Source organism: Ambystoma mexicanum, chromosome 5q (assembly GCF_040938575.1).
Source record: "Ambystoma mexicanum isolate Mex_15411 chromosome 5q, UKY_AmexF1_1, whole genome shotgun sequence".
Lineage (NCBI taxonomy): Eukaryota > Metazoa > Chordata > Amphibia > Caudata > Ambystomatidae > Ambystoma > Ambystoma mexicanum.
The window spans coordinates 753,584,611-753,595,553 of NC_090933.1; the positions used below are offsets into that span (position 1 = coordinate 753,584,611).

Sequence of the window (10,943 nt, forward strand, 5' to 3'; positions counted from 1 at the left end):
TACTCGCTCCACTTGGGGAGGACACTTTCACAGGAAGCTGAGAGGAGATATGGCTGACGTTTCTAGAGGAGGCGAGGACTATTGGGGGGGGGTTCTCAAACGGTACAAGGGCCCGTACAACGGCTGGCGATAGAGCTGGCCACTTGGGACCAGGAGCCATCTACCGAGCTTATGGACCCAAGTGAGGGGGGTCAGGACTAGGTGTGTTGTTGGTTACTTGTGTTGGGATTGAGGGGGATAGGGTGGGGGTTACATGTAGTGTTACTGTTAAAAAGGCCAATAAAATACATTTTGTTTTTTAAAGTGCATCGTTACTGTGCTGCCCTCACCAGCCAAAATATGCTCCTGGCCCCAGCACAAACACACACATATATACTTTGGCTCAACATTCACTTGCTTATTAGAGCAATCACTCACTCATTGCATGAGAGGATCAGAAGTGACATTCCCATACATTTTATAGCGCCCTGCACCTGTTCCAAATAGGCAAAGGGAAATGTTTTCGCCCGTGCTTTTTAAAGTGCACCTCTTGAAAATCACGATTTACTTGAAAATGCCCAGAGGCCCCTTTCCACCCTCTGCCTTGCGTTGTTGTGCATTTAGTGGGTAAAGAGCATCTGAGTATGCACAACTATGATGCACACATTTAAAAGTCCTTTTTGCACGTTCGCCACCTTTTTGGCACAAGTGAAGTATATGAGCATCCGATCAGTTGCACCAAACACGTTTTGAAAATCGTTTGTAAGCGTGTGGTTCGAGGTGTCGGAGGAGAATTAGGAATGGGAAAGGACACACGCGAAGGAAAGGGTGCACGATATTTTTTTTTTTACTGTTTCTGCAGTCATTAACCCCAGATTTGCTCATGAGCAGTTATTGTGTTAAATACAATTAGTTCTAGAGCAGATACTGTGACTGGAATCTTTAGCCCCAGAGTACGTACGTACCCTGTAGTTATAAGCCCCAGGGCAGGTATTCTGTATGTAACGGATTAGCAGGTACTGTATCAAAATTCATTAGTTCCAGGGCAGGTACCGTGATGGAATCGGTATCCCAGGTCAGGTGTCTGTAATTATTTGCACCAGAGCGGGTATTGTCAGATGTAGCTGATAAGCAGGTACGTACTGTATCTGAAGTCATTCGCTTCAGAGCAGGTAGTGTCTGCATTCATTCGCTCTGCTGGTATTCATCGGGGTGTTGTTTCTGTGTCTGCAGCCATTAGACCTAGTCAGACACTGTGCTGCAGTTATTATCTACACAAGGGTCATTAGACCAAGAGAAGTACCAGATCTGCATCGATTACTCCTGGGGAATAATTACTTTAGACAGTTCACGTCTGCAATCATTAGCCGGAGCAGGTATTATTATATAATGACAGCACCTACTAACATATTGTCATATACACCAGTCCATGAACGGTCTGTTTAGAGGCTGCACAGCAGTTACTGCGTCTGCCAGCATTCCAGAGCCTGAACTGTACCGTAAATTAGCTACGGGGCAGCTACTGTGTCTACAAAACCAACAGGTTGCCCTGTGTAATTTCAAAAACAGATGTCACGTACTTAATTTCAACAGGTGATGATGAGTACAATGCAACGAATTACAGCTTCAGCTATGGTCTCTTGCAAAAGGGCTCATCTTACTAATATAACAACAAAGGGGTGCGAATGAACTGAGTTAACGGATTCTAAAAATAAATGCTTATAACATTCATTACACGAGCTGGATCGCAATCATTGCACGCACTCACCGGATACTGCCTGAAAAGTATCGTTTGGTAAACAGAAGGATTAGTTGCTTTCATTATCAATTGAAACACACATTTAAAGTCCCTATGAGACCAATAGCATAGTGTGTTTGTTTAAATGTTTGCCGAGACTTTCTGAAATGCCTTTAAGGCGTCATGACCTATACACGTTCACGTAGAGATCGTCGTCTACGTGCTTAGGTAGGGAAGGAATCATGGAGGAAGGAGGATTTTATGCAATGCAATGTAGGCCAGGTATATTTAGGTGCCGGTGGGTTTGTTATTCCTGTTTTCATTTTGGTTGAAGCAACAGCAGGTTTTTGCATGTATTCTTGGCTGGTAAGTAGTATCCCGCTAACAGAAGTGATTTATGGCCGTGCAGCGTACGCTGAGGGAATTTCAGGGCAGATGGGTGTTGGAAACTCGGCTGCCAGCAAGCTGGTTTATTGTTTACGTAAGTGTAGTTGAATGTTTTTCGCACTGAGAAGGCTATTTCCCATTAGAGAAATGGCTCTTTTTTTTCTCCCCTAGTGGCCACATCCTACATAATAATGGGAACTAGCCTACACAAACTGAGAAGGCGAGTTCCCATTAGAGAAATTGCCTTTTTTGCTCCCCTAGTCCTCTGGTCCTGCATAATAATGTGGTTTAGATTACTCACACTGAGAAGGCTTGTTCCCATTAGATGTGAGTGAGCTAGTTCCCATTAGACGAGAGGACCTTTCTGGAAATAGCTGCTTCAGTGTGAGCGGGCTAGTTCCCATTAGACGAGGGGAACATTCTGCCCCTCCATGTCAGAGGGCTGTTTCTCTAATGGGAAATAGCTGCTTCAGTTTTAGCGGGCTAGTTCTCATTAGATGAAAGAACCTTTCTGCCTCTCCAGGTCGGAGGGCCGTTTCTCTAATGGGAAATAGCTGCTTCACTGTGAGTGGGCTAGTTCCCATTAGACGAGAGGACTTTTCTGCCTCTCCGGGTTTGAGGGCCGTTTCTCTAATGGGAAATAGCTGCTTCAGTGTGAGCGGGTTCGTTCACATTAGAAGAAAGGACCCTTCTGACTCTCCGGGTCGGAGGGCCTTTTCTCTAATGGGAAATAGCTGCTTCAGTGTGAGTGGGCTAGTTCCCATTAGACGAGGGGACCTTTCTGCCTCTCTAGGTCCGAGGGCCGTTTCTCTAATGGGAAATAGCTGCTTCACTGTGAGTGGGCTAGTTCCCATTAGACAAGAGGACTTTTCTGCCTCTCCGATCGGAGGGCCTTTCTCTAATGGGAAATAGCTGCTTCAGTGTGAGCGGGTTCGCTCACATTAGAAGAAAGGACCCTTCTGCCTCTCCGGGTCGTAGGGCCGTTTCTCTAATGGGAAATAGCTGCTTCAGTGTGAGTGGGCTAGTTCCCATTAGACGAGGGGACCTTTCTGCCTCTCCAAGTCGGAGGGCCATTTCTCTAATGGGAAATAGCTGCTTCAGTGTGAGTGGGCTAGTTCCGATTAAACGAGGGGAACTTTCTGCCTGTCCAGGTCGGAGGACCGTTTCTCTAATGGGAAATCGCTGCTTCAGTGTGAGAGGGCTAGTTCCCATTAGACAAGAGGACTTTTCTGCCTCTCCGATCGGAGGGCCTTTCTCTAATGGGAAATAGCTGCTTCAGTGTGAGTGGGCTAGTTCCCATTAGACGAGAGGACCTTTCTGCCTCTCCGGGTCGGAGGGCCGTTTCTCTAAGGGGAAATAGCTGATTCAGTGTGAGTCGGCTAGTCCCCATTAGACAAGGGGACCTTTCTGCCTCTCCAGGTCGGAGGGCGGTTTCTCTAAAGGGAAATAGCTGCTCCAGTGTGAGTGGGCCTTTCTGCCTCTCCAGGTCAGAGGGTAGTTTCGCTAATGGGTAAATAGCTGCTTCAGTGTGAGTGGGCTAGTTCAGATTAGATGAGAGGACCCTTTCTGCCTCTCCAGGTCGGAGGGCCGTTTTTCTAATGGGAAATAGCTGCTTCAGTGTGAGTGGGCTAGTTCCCATTAGACGAGGGGACCTTTCTGCCTCTCCAGTTCGAAGGGCAATTTCTCACAGCTGCTTCAGTGTGAGTGGGCTAGTTCCCATTAGACGAGGGGAACATTCTGCCCCTCCATGTCAGAGGGCTGTTTCTCTAATGGGAAATAGCTGCTTCAGTATGAGCGGACTTGTTCTCATTAGATGAAAGAACCTTTCTGCCTCTCCAGGTCGGAGGGCTGTTTTTCTAATGGGAAATAGCTGCTTCAGTTTTAGCGGGCTAGTTCTCATGAGATGAAAGAACATTTCTGCCTCTCCAGGTCGGAGGGCCGTTTCTCTAATGGGAAATAGCTGCTTCACTGTGAGTGGGCTAGTTCCCATTAGACGAGAGGACTTTTCTGCCTCTCCGGGTCCGAGGGCCGTTTCTCTAATGGGAAATAGCTGCTTCAGTGTGAGCGGGTTCGTTCACATTAGAAGAAAGGACCCTTCTGACTCTCCGGGTCGGAGGGCCTTTTCTCTAATGGGAAATAGCTGCTTCAGTGTGAGTGGGCTAGTTCCCATTAGACGAGGGGACCTTTCTGCCTTTCCAGGTCCGAGGGCCGTTTCTCTAATGGGAAATAGCTGCTTCACTGTGAGTGGGCTAGTTCCCATTAGACAAGAGGACTTTTCTGCCTCTCGGATCGGAGGGCCTTTCTCTAATGGGAAATAGCTGCTTCAGTGTGAGCGGGTTCGTTCACATTAGAAGAAAGGACCCTTCTGCCTCTCCGGGTCGTAGGGCCGTTTCTCTAATGGGAAATAGCTGCTTCAGTGTGAGTGGGCTAGAGCCCATTAGACGAGGGGACCTTTCTGCCTCTCCAAGTCGGAGGGCCATTTCTCTAATGGGAAATCGCTGCTTCAGTGTGAGAGGGCTAGTTCCCATTAGACAAGAGGACTTTTCTGCCTCTCCGATCGGAGGGCCTTTCTCTAATGGGAAATAGCTGCTTCAGTGTGAGTGGGCTAGTTCCTATTAGACGAGAGGACCTTTCTGCCTCTCCGGGTCGGAGGGCCGTTTCTCTAATGGGAAATAGCTGATTCAGTGTGAGTCGGCTAGTTCCCATTAGACAAGGGGACCTTTCTGCCTCTCCAGGTCGGAGGGCGGTTTCTCTAAAGGGAAATAGCTGCTTCAGTGTGAGTGGGCCTTTCTGCCTCTCCAGGTCAGAGGGTAGTTTCGCTAATGCGGAAATAGCTGCTTCAGTGTGAGTGGGCTAGTTCAGATTAGATGAGAGGACCCTTTCTGCCTCTCCAGGTCGGAGGGCCGTTTCTCTAATGGGAAATAGCTGCTTCAGTGTGAGTGGGCTAGTTCCCATTAGACGAGGGGACCTTTCTGCCTCTCCAGTTCGAAGGGCAATTTCTCTAATGGGAAATAGCTGCTTCAGTGTGAGTGGGCTAGTTCCCATTAGACAAGAGGACCTTTCTGCCTCTCCAGGTCAGAGGGCCGTTTCTCTAATGGGAAATAGCTGCTTCAGTGTGAGTGGGCTAGTTCCCATAAGATGAGAGGACCTTTCTGCCTCTCCGGGTCCGAGGGCCGCTTCTCTAATGGGAAATAGCTGCTTCAGTGTGAGTGGGCTAGTTCCCATGAGACAAGGGGACCTTTCTGCCTCTCCAGATCGGAGGGCCGTTTCTCTAATGGGAAATAGCTGCTTCAGTGTGAGTGGGCCTTTCTGCCTCTCCAGGTCAGAGGGCTGTTTCTCTGATGGGAAATAGCTGCTTCAGTGTGAGTGGGCTAGTTCAGATTAGACGAAAGGACCTTTCTGCCTCTCCAGGTCGGAGGGCCATTTCTCTAATAGGAAATAGCTGCTTCAGTTTGTGTGGGCTAGTTCCCATTAGGCGAGAGGACCTTTCTGCCTCTCCGGGTCGGAGGGTCGTTTCTCTAATGGGAAATAGCTGCTTCAGTGTGAGTGGGCTAGTTCCCCTGAGCCAGGGGGACCTTTCTGCCTCTCCAGGTCGGAGGGCCTTTTCTCTAATTTGAAATAGCTGCTTCAGTGTGAGTGGGCCTTTCTGCCTCTCCAGGTCAGAGGGCCGTTTCTCTAATGGGAAATAGCTGCTTCAGTGTGAGTGGGCTAGTTCCCATTAGACGAGGGGCCCTTTCTGCCCCTCCAGGTCGGAGGGGCGTTTATCTAATGGGAAATAGCTGCTTCAGTGTGAGTGGGCTAGTTCCCATTCGACGAGGGGCCCTTTCTGCCTCTCCAGGTTGCAGGGGCGTTTCTCTAATGGGAAATAGCTGCTTCAGTGTGAGTGTGCTAGTTCCCATTCGACGAGGGGACCTCTTGCTCTCCCGTTGCTCATCAAGTTGTCCCGAATGCACTCTTTCTGATAATGTTTAAAAAAACTTTATAGCCAACCCTCATAGTGCTGTAACAAACACCTCAATGGTCTCACAATATTTCTGTTGTCTGATGGCAAATTGATAACAAGTCAAAATGTTATTCCCCTTCATCTCGTAATGCTTGTCCATCTTGGGTATGCATATATCAAACTGAGTCGGTTGCCCATCTCGATGCATTCAGGTAGTTTTAAGAAATTGTTGTCCAGCCCAACCTCGACAGTGAAACGGTGCCTCTTTCTTTTTACTCAAATAATTAGGACCATATACTGCCAACATATACTTCTGCAATCTTTTTTTCCTTCTAATGACCAAGGAATAACCTAGTGCCTGAGGTACTTGCCATGATCTTTGAATTTGTTTCTGTTGCTTCGCTATTTTCGTGCCCTTGGTATTTGTCACCTTGTTCACAGGGACGAATGTCTGTAATCTCCCTTGCAAGGTGCAATGAAAAAAACCCTCTCAGAGTACCAGCCAATTGTGCTACGGCATGCTCCCTTCTTTATGTGTACAAGTGTTTCTTTCGGTCGCTACACTGCATGTGGGACGGGCACAGCACGGAGTGCATTGCCCCACATTGAAGGCCTTCGGCTAGTTACATAGCTAAGCAACAGACATGTCAACTCTTATCATGTCTCAAATTGCCAGGTAACAGGCAACAGGGGACAATGCGTTCTTGGATCACGTGTTCTGTAGTGTGCATGCACAGCTATGCTGCTAGGGGGCTTCCTGTGTCCTCATAGGCTCACGCACAGCCTAGATACTCCCCATCACAGGCCTGGAGAGTCTCACTGAGCCACCATTCCACTGTGCAACTAACCCTGTACTGGTTCCATGTATTAAAATCATGGCAAAAATGGCCGTGGACACAAAATATTGCGGCAAAAAGAATGTGGTTTTGGCGCCGCAATCCATGTAAAGGTCCCCAACTCTTCCCAGAAGGAGAAGCTGTAACACAGGGCAGCCATAGCTCCAGGATAGTCTGGGGGTAATGTCCCTGGCCTTGGGCAACTGTCTCCCATATGGGGCAACCATCCCCAAGTGCAGCGGCTGTCCCAGGAAGCCCCTGGCGCCTTCTTTTCGGAAATGCATTGTGTTCCGTTTTCCTTGGTGGCTGCAACACCCCAGGCCCTAATCTGTAGGTTGTCAACCAAAAACAAATTCCTGCAAAATCTGCTCTGCCTAAACACTTGGGGTTACCAGTGGTTTAGCCTTTTCCCTTTGCGCCCAAGTAGGTGCATCCCACATGTGAGGTACCGTTTTCATTGGGACACCTGTGGGAAGGTAGGACATTTGTTTTCTCTTGGTTTTCATAACATTTTCATACATTTGCTACTGCACTTTGTTACACAACCTTTTCATTTCCCAAATTTGACCTACATTTAGTTGCTGATTTAGGCACTGTATGCTTTTGTAACCTGCACAAGTCACCTACCCTTCAAAAGTTCTGCCTGTGCTCTTTAAAAAACGGCATGCTTGACATTCCTCACTTTTATTTTCCACACATTTTAAGTATGTCTGTTTAGGCCGTCAGCATGAAAATCCAGTGTACTATGGCTCCGTTTTTGGTTTGTGGCATTGCTTGTTTTGTGAAACAATACAAAAAATGTGTTATTTCCTAACTGGAAGAGTCAGGGGAATGTAGCGGGGCATTGCTTTTCTCAATATTCACAGAAGCCATTACCTTACAGGTCCAACCATCTCCAGCACATACCTTTTATATCTGTCATTTTCCCCCAAACTATGGGCATTTTCCCTACATAGATGTTGTCTGACCTGCGCAAATCACCCTTTCCTAAACTTGGAATTGTGTCTACTTTTCAGAAATGTATGCCTTTCTGTCTTCCCATTCAGCATTTTACCCTCCTCTTCCATTCCATCCACGTATGGACTATTGGGAGAAAAGGGTAAAACTCGCCTACCTCTCACAAAAGTGATGGTTACCTTATAAGATGTTTTTCTTTTGGTTTCCACTCAACCTGTTCTTGAAAGCCTGGAAAACGGCAAGTTCAGCACAGCAAACCTTTTGTTCGTAGCTCGTATGAGGGAAAAACCAGAGGCTTTTTTGTACATCATTTTATTGGCATTTTCTGAAAAAACACAAAATGTGCTCCTTTTTGGTTATTTTCTCTCACCCCCATACAGCAAACCGGGACTCCTTGGTGGCGCTATGACTGTCTACATGTGTGAAGAAAGGGGGGAAAAGGTGCCAGAGATATCACATGTAACAAAAAAGTTACAAGGGATTGAATGGCGACATACCGAAACCACCAAAAAAGGGATTGGCACGGGGGCTTAAGGTGGGGCGGGGAGAATCATTGGCAGCTAAGTGGTTAAAAACGAATAACACAGTAGCTTAAATAAATAAATAGACAATTGGGTAATAAAAGTGTTTTATGACAAGTGCTTACACTGTAAAGCAACAAATAGTACATATTCATGTGTAGACTGGTTACATACTATACATTACACAGTATATTTATTACACAGTATAGTTGGCAATTGCCTTTTTAAAACCAAAGTTCAAATTGGTGGAGCCATATGGAGTGAACCTGCTTTACCGGGGGGATTAGAAGAAAAAGAAGCCAAATAGTGAAACATTTGTGGAAAAACAGTTCTCATAAGTGCACATGAAAAGCTGCAAGAATTTGATAACAGAAAAAGTAAACTTTACTATTGCAAATTTTCACAATCTTTCGTCACAATATTTCCTGTAAGAACTCAACAGATATCCCGACTTCACACCTTCAGCAGGGGCACGCTGATAAACAGTGCTGGAGGTTTGCCACGCAATTATCAATCTATACATTATTTGCTTTGCATAATGGTGCTGTAGTGTGAACAAGTATGGGTAAACTATAGACAACTAAAGATCTCAGAAAGAACATTTCCAAGTTAAAAATGTCACTCGAAATATGGATTTATAGGACAGTGAGTTAAAATAACATGAAAAGCACTGCCTAAAATTTTAAATGTGATTGGAGTGGCAGGAACTCAGAAACACATGACACTTTTCTGAAGCACACCTGGAATTTTTTGAATGCGTTATACTCTTAACACTTTAGTCGGGCTTTTCCAATATTTATGATTTGCCTAGGTGAAGTAATATGGTTCTGCGTTGACTTTATGACGCATTTTGCACTTAGCACTTTTATATGGATGTATAATGGATTTGTATAAACAAGGCAGTTTTATCAGTATTTTAACATCAGGCAGAGTGGCCGAGCAGGCTAAGTGGAGTGGCCGAGCAGGAATGTGCAGACAGAATTTGGCCTGTAGATATTCTGCCCCAGTTCTATAAAAGGCATGATGAACTAGACATTAGGCCTTGACCTGAATGGGCGTTGCCAATGAAGATGGTGCACAACTGGAGTAATGTGAGCACAACTAGGTGTGTAAGTGCCTACTCTGGCTGCAGAGTTCTGCAGGACCGCAAGGTGCAATAAGAGGTAGACAGGTTGTGGCAGAAATAGGGCGTGGCAGTGGTCCATGGAGGATATAACAAGTGAGGACACCACAGGGGCACATAACTGAGAAAAGAGTAAACAAAGAACCTTACTAAGGGGTTTTCAGTTGAAGATAGCCGCTTTGACATACTGGACTTATCTGAGATTCTGCAGACAGAAAAGCTAATATATTTACCCATAAAGATGGCCAAAAAGAGGGGGTTCAAAAGACAGTAGTGGAAGGAGGGCCCACCACCAACACCTCAATTTTTTTTCCCCGTTCAACTTGAGCCAGCTATTACACATCCATGCACCCATAGTTTCGAGGCAGGCCCTAAATCTGGTCGCTGTCTCGACAATAGAGAGAGATCTAAACTGACTGGGATCTGTGTCATCTGTTAAGAATAACATTGGAAGCCGTGAGAGCAGATAAGCTTGGTAAAATGTTGCATATACATGTTAAACAAAACCTGGAAGATGGAGGAAACGTGAGGGACAGAATCGCGGACAGGACGCCCACATCTGAAGGCCCATCTAGTAAACTACAGGCTAGCATAAACAGAATTATTAGTAACTGGAGGGATAGCCCACCAACGACAGAACAATGGGCTAGTAGTACTTGGTTAACAAGGGGGGGTCTGTTCTGACGTGTAACGTTTTAGGGGTGGGACTACTTCCTGATTCTAGTAGGCCCAAGTAATTTCTATTGTGTCCAAGGAAATACAAAAACACTGTAAATGTGAAGATGTACATGAAGTAGTTCAGACAAAAATAGTTATCATATATACAGCTTATAAATTTATTTTGCTGTTGGGTGCATTTAGTTAATCATGCATCAGTATTATTAATAAAAGACTGTTTGTACCGAGAGCAAACAGAAATGCAAAACAAATTTTTCATAAAGAGATACTTGGTGTGCAGGAGGTTAGAACACAGTCTTAGCCCTATCCTCACACCATTATAATGGCCAAATTAATTGGCAAAATGCAATAAAACAAAAAGTAGGGTAACCACCACCATTAGTGACAAGTGATTATCGTGTGTTCAGATGCAAGACAACCCAAGACAAAAACATTAAATGGGAGAATTCTTGGTTGTCTGTAGCCAGGCTGGAGGGTGACCTAACACGTGGTCGACGTCTAGATTTAGATCAAAAGGATTTTAGGACCAGGAGGGATATGTGGATATTGGTCCTTAAGACGTTTCGGCTGGTAGCCTTCATCTTGGGCCTGGAATAGGTCTCCCTTGGGGGCTGCGATGCTGCTAGATTCTGTGGATTGTTTGTGGCACCCAAGACAAATAGGGTGCAGGGTTGAGTGAGCTTCTGGGCGTTAGTGGCAGGCTGAGAAAGGCTTACGGGGTATTTTCTGTGTCCAAAACTACTAGAGAATCATGGGAAGCCGGTATGTAGGCCAAGGTCAG

At 46.0% G+C, this 10,943-nt stretch overlaps 1 protein-coding gene across 1 annotated transcript in view; it reads right to left on the reverse strand.

Moving 5' to 3' along the window:
• Window positions 1–1,836, reverse strand: part of PEX2 (peroxisomal biogenesis factor 2) — a 73,555-nt gene extending 71,719 nt beyond the window's left edge. Inside the window, exon 1 of the mRNA XM_069621235.1 lies at window positions 1,748–1,836. The gene's annotated coding sequence lies outside the window, so the exon portion shown is untranslated. The remainder of the gene's footprint in view (window positions 1–1,747) is intronic.
• Between the last annotated feature and the right edge of the window lie 9,107 nt (window positions 1,837–10,943).